Genomic DNA, 19,633 nt, shown 5'->3' with positions numbered 1-19,633 from the left:
TAACTTAATTCTTGGCTCAAATGAATTCTAATTATTCCTAGAATCAAAATAATTTCAAGTTGTAAGAATGTTTTTATTGAAATTGAATAAAAAGTACCTATTTACATAACATTTAAAGACTTATGCAGTATATATGCGCGCTTTGCCAAATCTTTAAATGTGGAAACTTCCACCATTTGCTAACGCGGCCCAGACAAAAGCAATCCGGGTACTTTATCACATGACTGCTTTCAACCAATGATGATTCAGTTCGTATTAGACGCCGCAACCTACTCTCCACGAAGGCGCCGAACATAGTCAACAAACAGCCAGCTGACGTTCAAAAGTCTGCAAATTTCGATATTTTTCAACTGTTCTAAAACTGCAATTTAGGTAAGTAGCAAACTTTGAAACTTCTAGTCACTGTATAGAATATTTGATTGCTTTTAAAAGGTCATCAAGTGCTTGAAATCGTTACTTTTTGAACACACTCGCAGAATCGAATTCGGAGAAGAAAATCAACATGGCGGCGATGTCCTTTACTAGATGGATGATGTTATCCGTTAAAAAATATTATATTTCACTGCTCGGCTCTCATTGTTGATCGCTGAGCCTTCTCGTCGTCAAATTAAACGTTTTTTAGCAGTTTAATTCTGAATTTTTGTAGATATTTATTATTTTATTGTATTCATAAATGTATTTTACGCCGCGGCCAGATTAAAGGAATTCCTAGGATCGCTGCTCAAGTGCGTCATCAACTTTCGAACTTTTCATGTTAATTCTGTTTTAATCTCTTAAATATAGTACATTACACCTTTTCAAATACATTCTTATGAATATTATCTTTACGTCCATATGGTTCGATTGCTTTCGAACTCATTTGTATTTTTTATTTCGATTTTTAAAGATAATCTAGTTCTGGTTTCGGAATACTCGTTCCGTGGTAGATCATGTGACCTTATTTTAAGTCGAGATTTTTATAAAGATATTAAGTAATTATAGAAAAACAAATATTATGGACGTCTACCGTAATGTTTTAGCTTTCTAAATATAATTTTATTTTGACGTATACTATTATATTTTTTAAATTACGAACTTGAATTCGGGACTTCGCAAAAGTCGCAAAGTATTGGAATGCGCAAATGCACAGGTGAGTCGCGCTGCGCATGTAAAAGGTCAAACTGTTAATCGCCTTACATTTTGCAGTTATTTTTTATTCTGAATATCAAAAATGATTATAGCATGATGAATTATTATTATTATTAAGATTTTGAAACATTTATTCTCATTCCTTAGTTTTTTAATGTCATGTTTAAAAAAAAATATATATGATGGGATATTTAAGATTTATATTTCGTTCGTAAAGGGGCTACGCATTTTCAAAAAAGAAAATTAATTAATATTATTTTCTGATTTTTTAAAACTAAATTAAGTTGATACAAGATTTTTCACTTTTTTAAATTTTGTTTCCTCGAGATTTATGCTAAAAATTTGATACCTGTCTAAATGCATTATAAATTTCTAACTAGCTTGGGATTCGAATAATTAATCGATTTTTAAGTAATAATGTCAATAACTTATCTCTAAATATATTTTTAGGACTTAAGGTTTTAATTTTATTTCCTTTATGTATATTTAAAATATTCTTTATGTATATTTATTTTTTTTAGAAAAAAAAATAATTTAAATTTAAAAGCAATATTTTCTAGTTCTGTAATATTTTTTTTATTCTATTTGCCATTTTTTTTCTTTTCATCTTAGCTGAAAGATTTAAAAATCAATTTTAAGTTAATTTTTGAAAAAAGTTCTATGTATCTTAAATATCCATATATATCTCGTCCTTTTGGTTATTAACAAAGATTTTCAAACGACCTCTAAATCTAGACTTTTTCATCTTGTGGTCTTTTTTTTTTTCATGCATATTCGAGAATGCGTAAATAGGCTTTCATTATTATTGATCAAGATTTTATTTGAAGGATTTAGATTATTTCGTTAAGTTATCCAATTTAGCTAGCATATATTGAAATTAATATATTCGTTTTTATATTTTTTTCTGAATTTTATGACTGAAAGAAATTTATTATTTATAGTTTTGTTGATTAAGTTATTAGTCACAAAAATATAAACGCAAATCTTTATTAAAAAATAATTGTGAAGATTCAATTATAACTTTCTTCTGAGAAAAAATAATTCCTGAAACTTTAATAAGATTTTCTTAAATAAGCTATTTAATTTGTGCAGACGCCATTTTTTAATTATGAAATTAGTGCAGATACGTACTTTTAAATAAAGGTAACATTTTGCTGATCGATGTAGATTTTTGACCCTTAAGATAGTGGAGCAATCGAAAAAGAATATGGCTCCCGTAGTTAAGTAACAAGCATGGTCAAATATTTGAACATATTCATGCTTATTTCGTCATATGTTTGAAACTTTTTAGCCAAATCCAAAATCTTTTCGAAAGAAATATTGAAACTAATTTATTCAATGCTTAATTTCAAATAATAATCTTTTATATATATTACAATTATTAATGATAAAATCCATTCGAAATTTAAAGGTATCAAAACTATTTACGTTATTATATATTACGCTTTAAATGGAAGATTCTAAAATTGAAATTACCTAACTAAATAAATAAATAAATAAAGGACTCTTTTTTTTCTTAATCAAAAAAAAGGAAAATTAGATGACAAAAGCTTTATGAAAGAAAGAAATATCTTCCCTCTCTCTTAAATATATTATTATTATAATTAATTTTAATAAAATAAAATACTTAAATGTTTGAGATCCTTAGCTTTTAAGTATTAAAATAAATGAATAATACCAATTTTAATAATTCTCCTTAAAAAAATATGAACATTTATATAATGTTAGTGTTTCAGGCTTTTCTTGGCTTTTAATATTAAAAACAGAGTTTCAAGTGATCTAGATAACTTAAAAAGTTTAATTTCTGATAAAAGCAGTAAATATCTAATTTCTTATAAATCTTATCGAAATTTTTAACTTCCAAGTTGAAGAAGTTTCAATTTCCAATAAATAAATAAATAAATAACTAAACGATAGCAATTCTCTTTAAAGTAATTTTAAATATTTACCTAGAAGTTCTCAATTTTTCATAACCATTTTTTTTTTTTTTTTTTTTTTGAAATCTAGTAGAGTTTGTGGTAATAATATTTATAAATGTAAGTAATAAAAACAAGAAAATAATTAATAGAAAACGAAACAGACTATTCAAATACAGTCAGACCTCAATTTAAAGAAGCCGGTAAATCCCGATAAAAAGTTCGTTATATGGAAAATTCGTTAAATAGAAAATCACCATTTGAAATACTTATACAACGCAAAACAGGTTTTAAATACATATACACTAACATATTTAAAATAGTAATTGATACACTTTTATCTTGTAAACTATTATCTACTATCAATTTATTTCAAATGATTTTAACATTTCATCATATGAAGGTTTGGTGATTTCTTCATCTTCTTCGTCTTCCTCACTATTTATTTCAGTATAGTTTTTATTTTTACACTGTCAAAAATATCGGACTCAGTTAATGTTTCTGCGGTTGCAGAATCATTTAAAAGAAAGTCATTAATCAGTACATAATCATTAACTCACATTTTTTTAAGTTCTTCTAAAGGAATGTCATCCTCGTCCTCCGCACTTTCCAAATTCTCTCTTCGCTGACTAAGAATCCAGCTTTAGTAAAACTGTTACGAGTAGTACGATCTGTAACATCATAGTTCCATGCTTTAGTAATTTCTGTTATGCTTTCTCGTAAATTGATTTTTGGCATGGATTCCTATATGAAATGCAAATCAAAATTGAAAGTGGTGTTACCGCTTTCTCTAAAAGTTAAGCGGCTTCGAAAATCATTTCAAGGTCATTTCCTCCATAAAATGCGTTAACAAGTTTAAAATTTTCTGAAATATTTTGGGAAATAGGGAAACTGGATCTTGAAGAAAAGTTCGTTAAATAGAAAATTCACTTCGCTGTTTGGAAGTTATTTTATATACGAAAATATTTCTGAAATGTTCTTAGTTCATCCGAAAAAATCACAAAATACGGAAATTTGCAAAATGGAAGTTTGATAAGTAGAAGTCCGACTGTATTTTTAAATTTCCTTATTTAGTGAAAAAGTAAGAAAAATGCCTAATGTTGTTTAAGTATATACTTACTAAGTTTAGTTTAAATCTTTGTGTTCATTTCAATATTTTGCTGATTATTAATTTGAAAAAAATATTGTGAAAAAGTGGTTTTAAACATTTAAGTGTCAAAATTTGGTGTGAAGTCAGTGAATTTTCATTTGGAACTTTCCAAGCATTCTGTAAAATATAGGAAGAAATACATAGATATTTTTTTTAGAAACCTCTTAAAATTAGCTTTAGCCATTTTTGGAAATGCGCCATTTAAAAACTGGTTTGGCTTAAAAGATCTCATTATTTTCTCCTCTTTAAAGCATTTTTTTTTAAGTACGAAATAATGAAATAAAGTATTGATACTAATTTTTGCCTCAAGTATAAACCATCTCGTATTATTTAAGAGGAAGCCGCGGTAGAAACCTAAAATTTTATTTCAGGGAAAACAATCTAGCAACAGAAAAAATAAGCATATTTTGGGAAATTTTTTCACCATAACAATGAAAGAGAAATTAAGATTTTAAGAAATGTCTTTTGTAATGCAACAAGTGAACTGTAAAATTCCGTTCTTCCTCAGTGATACAAAATAAAATGGCTGTTTTAATTTGATTGAGATTTTATTTTTAAGGGCTCGCAATTTCTTTCGATTATTCGTACGGAAATTGTAAGAATTATGCACCAAATTTCGCAATGAAAGAGATAAAAAACAGAGAAACAAAAATAAATAGATAAATATAAAGAAATATAATAAATAAATATAATAAATAAATAAATATAAACAATATAATAGAAAAAATAATTAAAAATGTATGACGTAAACTGGTATTAAGTAAATTAAGGTCATTAGATAAACTATAAAGAACTACTAATGATGAAATTTATTCTCTTCAAAACATCCCATTACCACCAAATTATAGCACTATTAGCTACTGTTATGGAGAGAGAATAAAATTTCATATTTCTGTCTTAATTTTTTTGCAATGTGACATTTTAGGAAAATATGATCTTTAAAACTTGATAGTTTATTATTGTTTTTTCTGAATTCATGTTTTTTCTCTGTTCTGAAAATTATTCGAGTTGTTTCGGTGAAAGTGAGGTTTTTTCCGCCTTCTTTTGAAATATCAGATTTCTTTTAAAGAGAAATTGTAGAACATTTACCAACACGGACTAAATCAAAATCAATGAATGATTCAAAGTTTAAAAGAAATTGAAAAGTTTTTTTAAGATCGTTCTTACATTACGCAATGATCTTACGAGGAATAAAAGGTATATTATATGCTGGCAATGCTTACGTAAGATATTAAAATATTTTTAATTTTTTTTTAATACGAAAAAAAAAAACTTTTACTTAGAAGACATTTTTGAAATTATATTCAAGAAGAAAAAAAAAAGAGTTGGAAAAAAATTCTTTGAAGAGGTTAAGAGGTTGAGCTCAAAAGGAAAACACAAAGGGATTTTAATGAATAAATTACTGCAATTTTTATAAATGATTGAAAACGTAAATTTTTATTTCATCGAAAATTACTTCCTTTACTTGGAATTTAATCCCAAAATTAGATGACTACAATAAAAGCTCTAAACAAGGAGGAGTATTGCTACATTCTTACGTTTAGCATTTTGCGATTTGTTTATTTTAGGTGAGAAGGGAGAGTACAAAATTATCAAAAACATGCTTGCGTAATATTGAAAAGGCCTTTTCTTTAAGTTTAGGAATCTAATTTAGAAATTAAAACAAAATGAGATATTATTATATTAAGAAGAAGAAGCATCTTTTAAACAGTATTTGTTTTATTTATACGGAAAAATAGGATTCCACGGTGCAAATATCGAGAGAAATGTATGCCTTTAAATTCCTTTAATTTTAAACTTATATTTGATCTACTGAGAAAAATAAAATTGTCTTGATTTTATAGCGAATGAATAACTCTAATATTTAATATTTAATTTATTAAACTTTATAAAATTCCTTTGATAAACTCGATACGAAATGCAATCCACCCTCTTTGAACAAAAATAATATTCTCTCTCTCTTTCTGTATATATATATATATATATATATATATATATATATATATATATATATATATATATATATATATGGTATATATATATATATATATATATATATATATATATATATATATATATATATATATATATATATATATATATATATATATATATATATATATATATATATATATATAATAAATTTCTCCTATTAATTTTAAGACGTAGAAATCGTTCTTTCAAAAAGTCAGGGATGCCAATTAAAAGATTATTTTCTGAAGTTAATGGGTAATAATTCTTAGAAAAATACTCATTAAGAAAATCCCGAAAATTCCCTGTCATCTGAACAACGTCATGTCTCTAAATTTTTCCGTTTGAATGACGTTTGATTAAGTTTAGGATATTCTTTCAACCCTTTTCAAAATGCATGGCTTTTTCATGGTGTAAACTGCTAGCAAATCTACGGCCCGAGTGGCCCTGACAAGAAACCCTTTTCCTTAAGAATTTATCATAAAATGCTGAATAAAACATAAAAGAAACCAACTTGTGCCTCTTCTTGTGTTTTCTTCAAATAAGATCATAAATTATTACATATATATAAACGCAATAATAGAATTGGAAATTAACAAAAATATTTTAATGGGAAAGATTCTCTTCAGGATACATTTCTGTACTTAGTAATATTTTGAAAAAAAAAGAATAATTATCCTTATATAAAAATTATTCTTTATAATGTATCTATGTCACTAAAAAATAAAAATGCAATTGAAAATGAGTTTGAAAGTAAAAAACAAATTTTCCGATATGAAGTAAAAAATAAAAATGCCTTAAAAATAGATATATTAATCTAGCAGTCAATAAAAAAATCAAATAATTATTAAAAATTATTATTTGTTTAAAAATTTGGTATATCTATATTTTCAGTTACTATTTCCTTATTTTTTGAAAGTAGAATTGTTAACGATGTAAAAGCGTCGGCGTTTCTTTCTGGCGTGCATCACGCATCGATGCGTTTTTGTCTGAATTCTTGTTCTCCCTTTTATTGAGTTACTTGACGGTCCATTCACATCAGAAACATTAACCAGAGAATTTTTATTTATTTTTTCTCCTTTAAGAATGAAAAATGAGACTATATTGTAACCGATTGATGATTTTTTTTAATTTTATTTATTTATTATTTTTTTTATGAATGAAAAATGAGATTAAATTGTAACCGATAGATGATTTTTCTTAAGAATGAAAAATTAAAATTATATTGTAACCGATTGAAGATTTTTTTCTGATTTTTTGTGAGAGGCTAGTGAGAAGATGTTCTCTGAACTCGTACATTCTTTCACTAAGGTTTTAAATTAGTCATATAATAAGGTGTTTAAATTAGTTAAATATTATAAACATTTTAAAATTATTATGTTTTATTAGAACTCGAAACTCTTAATGCATAAATGGAAAAAGCTCGCCAAAACTCAAACTAATTACAGTTCTAATTACAGTTTAAATATATTAACCACTTATTTTATTTAGCCTTATATTATCATTTTAAAGTAATTAATGTCAATATGTATTATGTTGTTTCTTCCTTCAAGGAAATATTATTTTTTCAAGAAGAAAAAAAAAGTATTAAAGATCAAGAAATTTCAATAAAGACAAATGTTTGAAACATTTAAAAGCTATATTCCTCCAATAAATGTATTCCCTTTTGCTTCCAAAGACGCTGATTAAGAATATAAGGTTAGAATTTTACTTTTTAAAATGGCAACATTTCTTTGCCAAAATATGTCTAATGAATCATAAATATCACTTTAAGAAGTAATATTTTATTATTATTTTTTCCATTTAATGCTGATATGTAACTATTGAACATATATTATCAAAAACTGATTATGACGTTACTATAAGTACAACAAAAAAGAAGAAGAAAAAAAGTAGAACAGGGAGAAAAAAGAGATAGTGAAAGAGAAGAAAAATATATAAATAAAATTAAATCTGCTTTCCTAGGATTACTTTTTAAGAAAATTATTATTTCAGTAATTATCCCATTTATTGGAATAAATGTTTTATGTGATTATTACATTCTTTCATACAAAATGTACACAAAAAAATATAAATATTGCGTTTTTCTTTCTATAATGAAGCGATTCTTGTCTTGGAATCTTTTAATAATTTATTATAAGTATTGCCCTGTTGAGAGAGATGAGTTTATCATTCTTAAGTAAACAAATCTTCAATGTTATTTAGAAACGTTTCTGAGCGATTTTCTTAATAATGTCTTAAGTTTATGTGAGGTGCTTTCGTCTAAAAGCTCACCCATCGGAATTTCAAAGTATTCAATCATATGAGATACTGCTAATTGTTCAATGTAGATTGTTTGTTTTTTGAGTAGGAAATTTTTTTTTTACACATTCTACAACACAATTATCGATTAAATAATGGCCTAATTTTAATAACGAACAAAAAAATAGTGCCTTTTTCCACCTACCTCCACGAAATCGCCGTGCAAGTTTAAAAAAAAAAAAAAAAAAAAAAAAAAAAAAAACACTGAAGACACGTCAAAAAATTTCTATTTTCACAGCTGTGTCAAAGCGGAGAAAAATATATATATCAGCTGTTCCCATCAAGCGATTCTTTGATGAAATTTTTACGTCCAGCTGATATCTTGTAATAAAAGTATCACTGATCGATAAAAACTTATCTACGGCACTTTCTTCCGCTGATGACGTATTTTCTTTTCTCATTTCATTTAGCATCATTGCAAATGTGTTGGAAGATGTTAAACTATTACGTAAGCATACTCCTTATGGCAGAATTTTTTCGAGCTTTCTTCTCTCTTTATTAATACCCTCTTTATTAATTTCTTCTTAATTTTATTAATACCTTTCTGAAAGACATTTTTAATAGTAACAAATATATTTGTTACTAATTTAAAGTAACAGAAGCTCTTTCTGTTAAAAAAAAAGAAAAATTGAAGCTTTCCTGTATAGAATAGAGCAGTATATAATTTTTCTTAAATCATAAAAGCAGGACTTTTTTTTAATGTTCATGCAAAAGAATACTTCTAATATATATTCTCCTGTTCTAAAAAATATATTTGTATATTTAACTTTTTAAAAATTTTTGCGATTTGGAAATTACATTTTATAATACCAATCTGAAATTCTAGCTATAGGCAGTCATTGCGGAATTGTTTTTATTTTCAAAGAAAAGTTTTTTTTTTTATTTATTTATTTATTTATTTTTTATTACAGGAATATATCTATATCTATATATATATAGATATATATTCTTCTTCCACCTCCGATATGCAAGAAAGGCATTTTTTGAAAATAAATCTGCAGAAAGGGGGGGGGGTGGAAGTTCTGCAGAAGAAGAAAAAAAACATTTCGAAAACTTCTGGAGATAAAAAAAAAACTAACTTTTTTGCTTTCTAAATAAAAAAAATTTCTGCAAGAACTCTGTATTGTTCTGCGACAATGTCGCCACGATCCTGCTACGGGGAGCACACTTTTGACAATTTTGGTCTCTCCCCCCTCCCCCTTGTTTGCTGAAATATGCAAATCATGAACCCCTTTACATGCTTAAAAAAAACTTGTTACTTATTTATTAATTTTTTTATTGTAACTATCTAATTTTTATATTAAATTCAAGTAAACAATGTAATTTTGTAATAAACAAAATTTATGTTTCAATTTATTTTATTAATTTTTTCAAAATTTTTTTCTCCCAATATTGAACTTATTCTTCAGATTTAAAATTTCTCCTATTATTAGGTATTGCAATTATTTTACAAAAAAATAGAACTATTGTAATTATTTCACTCTTTTTTTGTGTGTATATTTTAAAAAAACTTGGAACATGTGATTTTAATGTCTTTTGGAAGAGTTTAGCAAACCCCTCTTCTCCCTTACCAGCAAAAGTAAGCAAATCGCGAACTTTTTAAACCCCTTTAGGTGCTTGCGTAGTTGTTGGAGTGTCCCTTACGGACAACTTCTTACAAAAAATTACGTTATATCACTTACGTAATTTTTTTAAGTAATAATATTGTAATAATAATAATAATTTTTTTGTCAACTAATAAATAATGTACTATTAAATAAGGAAATAAATCAGTTTTTATGAAATAACGCATGTTTAACGCGTAGGTTGCATTTTAAGTTCACATAGTTTTAAGATAAACGCCATTTAAATGTTTTGTGAAATTAGCTTAATCATAAGCTCTCTAATAATAAAAAGCGCTGTTTTGATTTTATGTTTTTATTGCGAAACACATGAAGCAATGCTCTGCAGCCGATCGTTCCACTCCTAATTTAGAGATGTCTGTAATTTGTATACTTTATTAAAATATTCACCGAATCAACCCCGAAAATATTATTTCCTCGGTAAATTTTAGTTGCAGCTTACGGCTGAAATTAAAGGTATTTTGTTTAATTCTACATTTTATGTTGCAACATAATTGTTGTTTAATTAATAAATTAATAAATTTTAAAAAAATTGTATAAGATATTGAATCTGTGGAGCTCTTGATAAAAATTTATATTTATTTATATTACGCATGATAAAAATTCCGTTTAATTAATCGCTTTTTTTCCCTTTACAATAATTCAAAAACTTCATTTTTTAAGAATATTTTTATGTTTTTTTTTTCACTAGTTCCATCACACGAAGCGTATGCAACAAATGTTGCGATGCTTTAAATACTTTTTTTTTACATTTTATTAATGACCTAATTTTGACCTCTGTGGAACGTAACTTTTAATTATCGATGAAATATTTCCGCACACAGCCCTAATTGTAAAGATTTTTTTTTTTAAAAATATTTCTCCCCTTTAAAAATATTTTTTTTTGAAGAATTTTTGGAGGAAAAAAAATTTTCTTAATGACTGTTATTTTTTATCCGAACTTTTAGACCATTCATAAAAGTAACGTATTCTAGTGTAAAACTGAGTCGCAGGTTGGCCGGGGTGGCCCTTTACCCCTTCATCTTGTGGTGAGAATCGTTGAGGTGGAAACCTTCTGGTCCTTGTAGCCTAGAAGTAAAAGTAAGAATTAATAAATGGGCACATTACCCGAGTAACTATTATCATGTGTGATGAAGTTTGAAAAATAAATAAAAGTAATAACATTAATATAAAAACGAATACATAGAGAATGATAAAAATGCATAGTATATAAGTATAAATACAGAAATATATATAGGTAAATAAATAATAAAAGTTCCTGTACTGAATTTGTGAGTATAACACAAGTACGTTTCAACTACACATCACAGTTTATTTATCAATCAAAAATGATTTCAATCAACGCGTTATAAATATTTATAATTTCCCATATCGACTATCGGTAAAACTGAATGATCCTTTTACGGTTAATGTCCCGTAGGAGAGCGGCGTCAGGGTGTCGTCTGCCACGATATACTGCTTGTTCATCCCGCCTAAAATTAGCCCCCGAAGTCCCTCTTCACTCCCGCCACTCTCTCTCTTCAATTCTCGCCTCTCTCTCTTGGGATAAATGGATCTGCCGCTCACGATTCGCACTTTTCACTCCTCTTAATATCCTATCATTTTTAACTGCTTATGATCAATGTAAACAAGCAATACAATTCTTGCTTAGGTCAACAATTTTATTTTACTTACTTTTTATTAAATCTAATTATAACTAATTTATTCACATGTTCCATCCTTGACTCGAACCCAGAATGAAAAAAGAATCTGAAAAAGAAATTATTTTCCAGTGTTATGCAGGCTTCGGTTTTATTCCTAAATTTATATCCTGCTAAATATCTTAAATATATTAAAATTAATGAATTAAATTGAATGAATGAATTAATATTTGAAAAAACTGTGTTAACATCAAGTGTCATCCCCTACAAGTTTAAAAAAATGTTTTTGAATTTGAGTGGATGAATGAAAAGTATTTCATGAACGATTGAAAATAAAAAGCATTCTACTAACGTTTGCTTCTTTGAACTAAAAATGTATGACTTAGATACTTGACATGACGAAAACGCGTAAAAGAAAATACAAGGAGTACGATGAAATTAAAAAATTTAAACTGTTAGATTTGCAGTAGAAAATACCTCGCAGAAATGAATCTACATGATTGAAATTCGATGTGCTGAAAGAGCTATATTTGTTTTTGAGCGAAAGTTTTTCTAAAAGGCCCTAAAATAACGAAGAATAATTCTAGTTGGGGGGGGGGTCCACATTGTTCCTGATGTATTCAGCTACACATTACTCTGAGTGCATAGTAACCCATTCGTTTCAGTTTCAACAAATGAATATTATTCAAAAAGTTCCATTTTGTAGTAGTGTTGTTCAACATTGATTCTTTTTTGCCCCGTACGAAGAACGTATATTCAGCTAGTTCAGAATAAAAGTAGAAAAAAATTCGATATAAAATTTTGTTCGAAGTCAGGAGTTCTGAACGCAAAAGATTTTTGAAAGAATATTCCACTTAAAGCTTTATAAAATGAATTAAAACACAAATTTTGTTTTATGCAAAGTAACATCTTTTATTTGAATTTTAGCCTAAAATTAGATTACTTCCGTAAAAGTCATAGTTAAAGCAAAAACCAGGTGGGAGGAGATGCGACATTCTTACGTAAGCATTGGAGGGGATTTGTGATTAGCTTATTTTTGCTCCCCAACCATGGTGGGGATGAGGGTAATCCCCCTGTGGCGGAATTTTTCGAGCTATTGGCGACTAAACTCTCTAGCACTAATATCTTTCTGCAAGATACTTTTAAACAAACACATATTTTACTAATTTAAAATAGGAAAAGTGCTGTGTTTACATATACTGTCAACCCCGCTTAAAGGAATACCATCGGTTCCAGCCAAATTTATGCTATTAAGCGCGTTATTCGATTAAAAGGGGAGTGCAATATTCAATCTTAAATTCTGAATTTTTGCGGAATTTTACTTTTTAATGGTATTTAATGCATAGTATAGCGTTTTGATTAAATAAGCTCAGTTTTATGATCAATAAGTAATTATAATTGAAACTTTCTGTCTTAGTATCTTAAAAAAATGTCATTTAAAGTTACATTAAAATAAGTCAATGTTAGTGAAAAGTATCATGTAGGAATTAAAATATTATTTAATCCCTTCCGAAAAATTATATAATTGAAGACTGTTTTTTATACCCGTTTAATTCATAAATTTATCACAATTAGATATTCTCTTTTAGTTTCTACTAAAATTTTCATGACTTGTGCGTATTCCTTTCAAACACGTTCAGAATTCTTTTTTTTTCATCTTCGAAACTTGAGAAATTCCTAGTTAATGCGCTATTATGGTTGGGCATTTTTTTAAAAATGTATTGTTTCTAAGATTCATTGTTTTTTCCCCGATTAATTTAGATCATTCCTTTTCGCGCTCAACTTGCGACCCACTCAAAATTATTCACTGGATTAAGCAATTGTTCTTCTTTAAAAAAAAAGACACTCTTTACACTGCATTAATGTATTAGGTTTTTAAAACTTTTTCTTATGAAAGCTAATCGAGCATCAAGAGGGGACCACAAGTCTTGACTTAAAAACAAATCACTCTATCCCTTTTTTACATATTAAATTATGTGTGAGTGAAGTAAGTCAAAGAGGGGTTTACTTCAATGTATAACTGGCAGCAAGATTTGATTAATTTTTCAACTTCATCCCAAACACCTACTAATGAAGAATAAGAAGTTTCTATTGAAATGACCACCCATTGTATCACCTTATCTTAACTGAAATTCCATTTTAGCTGCTGAAACATTTCTCAAAAATAAATTTTTTTTCTCTTCATTTTAGTGCCACTTCTTTATACAATTAAGTGGGGGCCAAAAATAACAAGTAACCGTTTAAGCGGGGAAGTTTAACATTAGTTTAAATTAAAATGATTTGGCTCCATTAAATTTATTTATATATATATATATATATATATATATATATATATATATATATATATATATATATATATATATATATATATATATGTATATATATATATATATATATATATATATATATATATATATATATATATATATATATATATATATATATATATATATATATATATATATATATATATATATATGTATATATATATATATATATATATATATATATATATATATATAATATAATTTTTTTAATTAAACATGTAATAATTTTTTATTCTAATATTATGGTTGATATTCTCGCATTTTGTTGGGGTGACGCACTAATTATGTTCTTTTTCGCATTTTGTATCACAATAAAAAACAAAAAAAAAATAATTAAAAATCATGAAATCCGTAATAGTAATTGCCGAATAAAAAAAGATCGTCGACGAAATCACTCAAATTCTCAAAAAGGGATTACTTAAATGCTTGTTTCGTTTCGAGATTAGGTAGTTGTAATAAATAATATCGTACAAAAAATATCGGATTTAAAATCCATGGAGAATTCAATAGCAATAACAGCCAAAAATCGTTAGAATCACGGCCTTAAAGATCAGAAATTTAACCTTATTACCCGGGATATTAAAAAGTGAAATTTCACCAACCGATTTTATTTTAAGCCTAAGTGAGTCTCTTACGGAATTCAGAACCAATACATCTTGTTTTCCTTGGACCGACAGCGACATCTCACCGTTAGGTGAAAATTTATGCAAGGTCACATCGGTAGCAAGGATGTTTCCTCTTCGACCTTCGTGCTTTCGTAAAAACATTCCAAGCACGTCCACCTAACAAATCGACCTTATTCGGGTGAAGAAAAAAAAAAAAGAAAAAAGATGATGATTTATTCAATACGAGAGTTGACAAACGAGAACTTTTTTTACATCTCTTCAATGCTAATTCTTGTCACTTGTAAATTTTTTCTCGAAATTTTTACTGACACCAATTTAAATTGAATTGATGTCAGAATTTGTCTTATGCTCATTAAACAATCATATTTATTTTTATTGTATGTATCAAATGTGTTATTTCTTTAGACCTTTCATATAAAGCAAGTACGCACATTATCGTTATTATTGTCACAAATGTTGGCATAGATGAAAATAAAATGTTATGTATGTGTTTTTTTTTTTTTTTTTTTTTTGAACATATGTTTATTTAATTATCTCAAGCGTGAAATATGGTTAAGTATGGTACAAAGACATTTATGACATTTATAAATTACTATATCGCATATGGTTTCGAATTCTGCAATTCTTGATAACTTTTCATTATTTCTTTTAGACACATACACACTAGCTCATTTAACAATAAAAGGAAATAAAATCGGAAGTTATCACTATTTGTGAATTTCACAGCCTCTTTTCTAAACTTTTGGGGCCGTACAAATATTGCCTAAGCATGTTTTAAACACTTTTGGAGTCAGCAAAAATAAGCAAATCACAAAGACCCTTTCATCCTTACTTAAAAAAGTCGGTTCTTATTTTGCCTTTAATGTACTAATTCAATTTTAGGATAAAATTCAAGAAAAAATTATCTTTGCACATACAAAATGTACGTTTTCATTAATTTTTATAAAGTTTGTGTTTATTATTCTTTCGAAATATTTTGCGTTTTCCATTTGTGTGTATACCTCTCTGAAAGTCTTTGGAAGAAAAAAAATTCCAATATTTTTTTTGTTTTAATTAATTGCAAATTGGAAATTTTTTGTTGTTATATTTGTAGATGATTTTGAAAATAAAGTCGTTTTAATATCATATGCAAACATTGCTCCTACCCATCCTCCAGCCTTGTCAACAAAAATGTATACCCTGTAAACTGTCCCGTTGAGGTACTCACGAATTGTTTGAACGGTCCCTTTATTGAATTTTATTTTAATTCTGCAAATAAAAACAACGTCTGGTACTTATCGATAGACCAGGTACAAGCAAAACCAACTTTTTTTAGTAATTTTTTTACCCTTTCTTTCAATTTATGTAATATTTTCGTGAAAGTCCATTTTTTTCAGTGTTACTAAAAATAAATAAAATTAAAAAAATAGTAAGAAAAAAGAAAAACGTAGAAGCGCATTTTTTGGCGACTTTTCAGATAATGTTGATTATCAAATTAGATTTTCGGAGCGTAAAACAGTTGTTGATTTTGCCCTAAAATATATGTTTATATATAATTAACAACCCCCAGTAGTTGAGAAACGGTCTTTTGAAAATTCAAATCAAGTATGGTAACTGGCTATTGATTTGAATGGATGTACGCTATGGGGGCGTGTTTCGAACCAAGACGAATGCTGGTTTTGGTTGATTGGTCCAGAAATGTTTTATTGAGTCAACAACATTTATTCTCAACACCTCTACAAAAAGCTTAAAACCTGTGTATTTATGTTCAGAACCAGTTATGCGCATTAATAATCGATGCATATAATCCCTGTGGCAGACTTTTTTAAGGATTTCTGCGACAAACTTCCCATTTTTTTAAGATACTTTCAATAACAACAATTACTAATTTAAAGTAACTTTGAGTTTACAGAAGAAAATATAGAATAAAGCATATAAAAATGTTTAATTGTAGGAGTAATATTATTTTAATTCTAATATTATAGGCGCTTTCTCGCATTTTGTAGTCGGAAAAATGAACTCATTATTTCCCCTTTCGAATTTTGTGAATCATTACGAAAATTGAATTTCGTGAATAAATTGAACGATATTAAATTAAAATTTGTTAATAAGTTAAAAATCGTAAAATCCGTGCAGTCACTTCAAAATAAAGATCGACGACGAAATCACGCGAATAAGACTCTATAAAAAAAGATACTCAAATGAGAAAAGAAAAAAAAAATGAAAGAGAAAGGGAGAAAAAATGAAAGAAATAACATCATTTCTAGAGCGAACTATCTTTTAAACTTTCGCGATTTCTGAATTTTTTATTTTATATTATTAATTTGAAATTCTAGCTGAAGTCAGTCATTACGGACTATTTTTTCAATCCAAAATGAGAATAGAAAAACAGCGATTATTTCTCTCCTCTTCTCAGATGCGCAAGAAATGAATTTCTAAAAAAAAAAAAATTCTGCCGAAAAAAAGAATTTCTTTTTTCAGAAAATAATGCAAAAAGGATAACCAAAATTTTTCCCTTTCCAAATAAAATATCCTTTTATAAAAACTCGGTAACGTTCTGCGACAATGTCGCCTCAATTCCGCCACGTGGCATAGAATAAAACAAAGAATGGCTCGAAAAATATGACATTCAACATGATGCTAAATGTAAACAAAAAATGCTCAATTTTTTTGTTTTTTATTCATTTAATTTCTCATTGGTTTAACGGAAGCCATTGTTTTAAAGTAAACTGTCAACGATGTGTCAAATATTCAAAAAATAACACCAATGATGCTAATAGCTCTAATCTAAAAATTTTAATTTATTGCTCGTTCTTGTATTACTTAACTATTTTTTATTCGTTAGCGGACTACGTCACCCAATGAATGTTTCTAAGGTTATCTGAAACAACGTGTTTATTATAATGTTTTTGAGCTACTGTAAAACTAAATTTATTTAAAATCAACGGTCATTGAAATACATTTTATAATGAAAATCAAAATAAGTGGAGAAATGGTACAAATTCGTTGAGGATAAAAGTAAAAAAAAGCCAGCCTTAGTAATGATGTATTAGACACTGATTTAAAAAATAAGCTGAGAATCAAAAATCAGAAAATGCCCTTCTGTTCGTTCTGGGGAACCGTTTACTATTATTAATAAAAAAATACTGCTTAATTTTGGTAAAAGGCACTGCTGGCAATGGATGCAGTTTTATTGGGTACCAAACAGACTCTTTTATAGATACTAAGTATTTTATTGGTAAATTTGATGCTGATTACAGCTGCGCCAATTATGTAAATTTTTATTATTAATTCTTTCCGGCTCTCGGAGAGTGCTAAATTTTTAAAATATCATGAATTACCTCGAGCATTGTGTCAGGTAATACGGAATATAGTTAATCTTTAATTTGATGGAATGAACTACGTGTTTTACTTAATCTAATAATGTAAAGATACCGAGTTGGACAGCAAATAATAATAAAAAAACATTGAAATAAATTTTTGCTTTATTATTTGTGTCTTACAGTATTGTGAACGTTTTTGATGTGTTTAGTACTGATTTTTTTATTCATATTTCCTCACCCTTTGCAACCCAAGTCAAAATTTTTGATGGTTTTTCCATGGATGGACCAACATAATCTTGATGGTAACCATCAATAATTTCATCATGAGCCATTATATTTTTTGGTGGTAACCAACATAAGTAACCGATGTAGGAATTAGGACTGATGGTTCAACATAAAAACCAAATTATTTTGATGGTATATTCTTGAGAACCAACAAGAATTCCCAATGAACCATCTTGGAAATGTATAGTTGGAACCATCATGAATTGAGAGTCAAACTTCTTTTGATGGTTAACCATCATAGTATAAAAGTAGCATTTTCCATCGTGGAATGATGGAAGTTTGTTGGCACATTAAAAGCCATGAACAAGTAATGGATGTTGTTGGACCATCATAAATAGCACTGAAATCAACATAAACCGTCAAAATTTTTAATGGGACCATCAAGAATTTTGACTTAGGAAATAACGAGTATTCAGCTAGTAGTTAAAATAAAATTATTATATTTGTAACTTTTCATTCCGGGAGCAGTTTCATATATTTTTAAAAGTCCAGACATTTCAATGTTTTTCTTAAAAATATAAATCATTTCGAATTTTGAAAACCAATTTTAAAAAAGAATAATCAGTCAATAATCGGAGGTGGCAGCGCAAACGTTAAAAGTCTTTCTAGGGGTATTATAAATAAATCTCAATATTTAGTTTAATTACTTTAATGATAAGTTTTATTGTCCCACTGTAAAATATAAAATCGATTTTCATGTGAAATTTTTTTTCTTTTCTTTCGCAGTTGATATTGTACTTAACATAATATTAATGCATTAATATAACAAATGTGTAAGATCTTTTCAACATTACTGCAAATAAATCTAACATAACGTATCAGTTAGTTATATTAATCCACAATGTTAATTACTTTATAATAATTTTAATGGTTTCTTTAGCTCCTCCCATCAGAATATGTAGAGATCGTTATTCTCTCTGCTCTCAGCAAACTCATGAATAGTCATAATTTATAACTACAGAATTCATATCTCTTTCAAAGGGACACAAATTTCCACACTATCGGTATTAAAACTGCTAATTATTAGGGCAGCTTTAATATTTACCAAATATATCAACATAATACTTAGATTAATACATTTAGTACCTATTACATAAACCTTCAACGTTTTGTACACAAATACATTTATCAATGATAGCAAAATAAAGCCAAAATTTTAAAAACAAATAAAATTTTTATTAAACCTTGATAAGGACATCAGAGCATGGCCATCTGGGGATATTTCCGTATTGTGATCTGTCGAAACTTGCAATTTTCTTTTTTTTCTCTTAGAAAAAGCATGTAGATATTCGCCCGGGGGTAACTACGAATTAAACCTTTCGAGTTAGTCCCTTTCTGCGATGATACATATATATATATATATAT

At 27.3% G+C, this 19,633-nt stretch overlaps 1 protein-coding gene across 2 annotated transcripts in view; it reads left to right on the top strand.

Annotated features, from left to right (window-relative positions):
• The first annotated feature begins 266 nt into the window (after positions 1-266).
• Positions 267-19,633, top strand: part of LOC107446548 (uncharacterized) — a 77,708-nt gene continuing 58,341 nt past the window's right edge. The window contains exon 1 of one of the 2 annotated variants that reach the window (XM_043047707.3): positions 267-372. The gene's annotated coding sequence lies outside the window, so the exon portion shown is untranslated. Of the gene's footprint in view, positions 373-7,738; positions 7,864-19,633 lie in introns of those variants that run through there. The other variant, XM_087153570.1, reaches the window with a different exon arrangement.

Source organism: Parasteatoda tepidariorum, chromosome 10 (genome assembly GCF_982258835.1).
Source record: "Parasteatoda tepidariorum strain Cologne lab strain chromosome 10, Ptep-v5.0, whole genome shotgun sequence".
Lineage (NCBI taxonomy): Eukaryota > Metazoa > Arthropoda > Arachnida > Araneae > Theridiidae > Parasteatoda > Parasteatoda tepidariorum.
The sequence above is the reverse complement of the archived record's forward strand: the minus strand, read 5'-3'. Positions and strand labels throughout refer to the sequence as shown.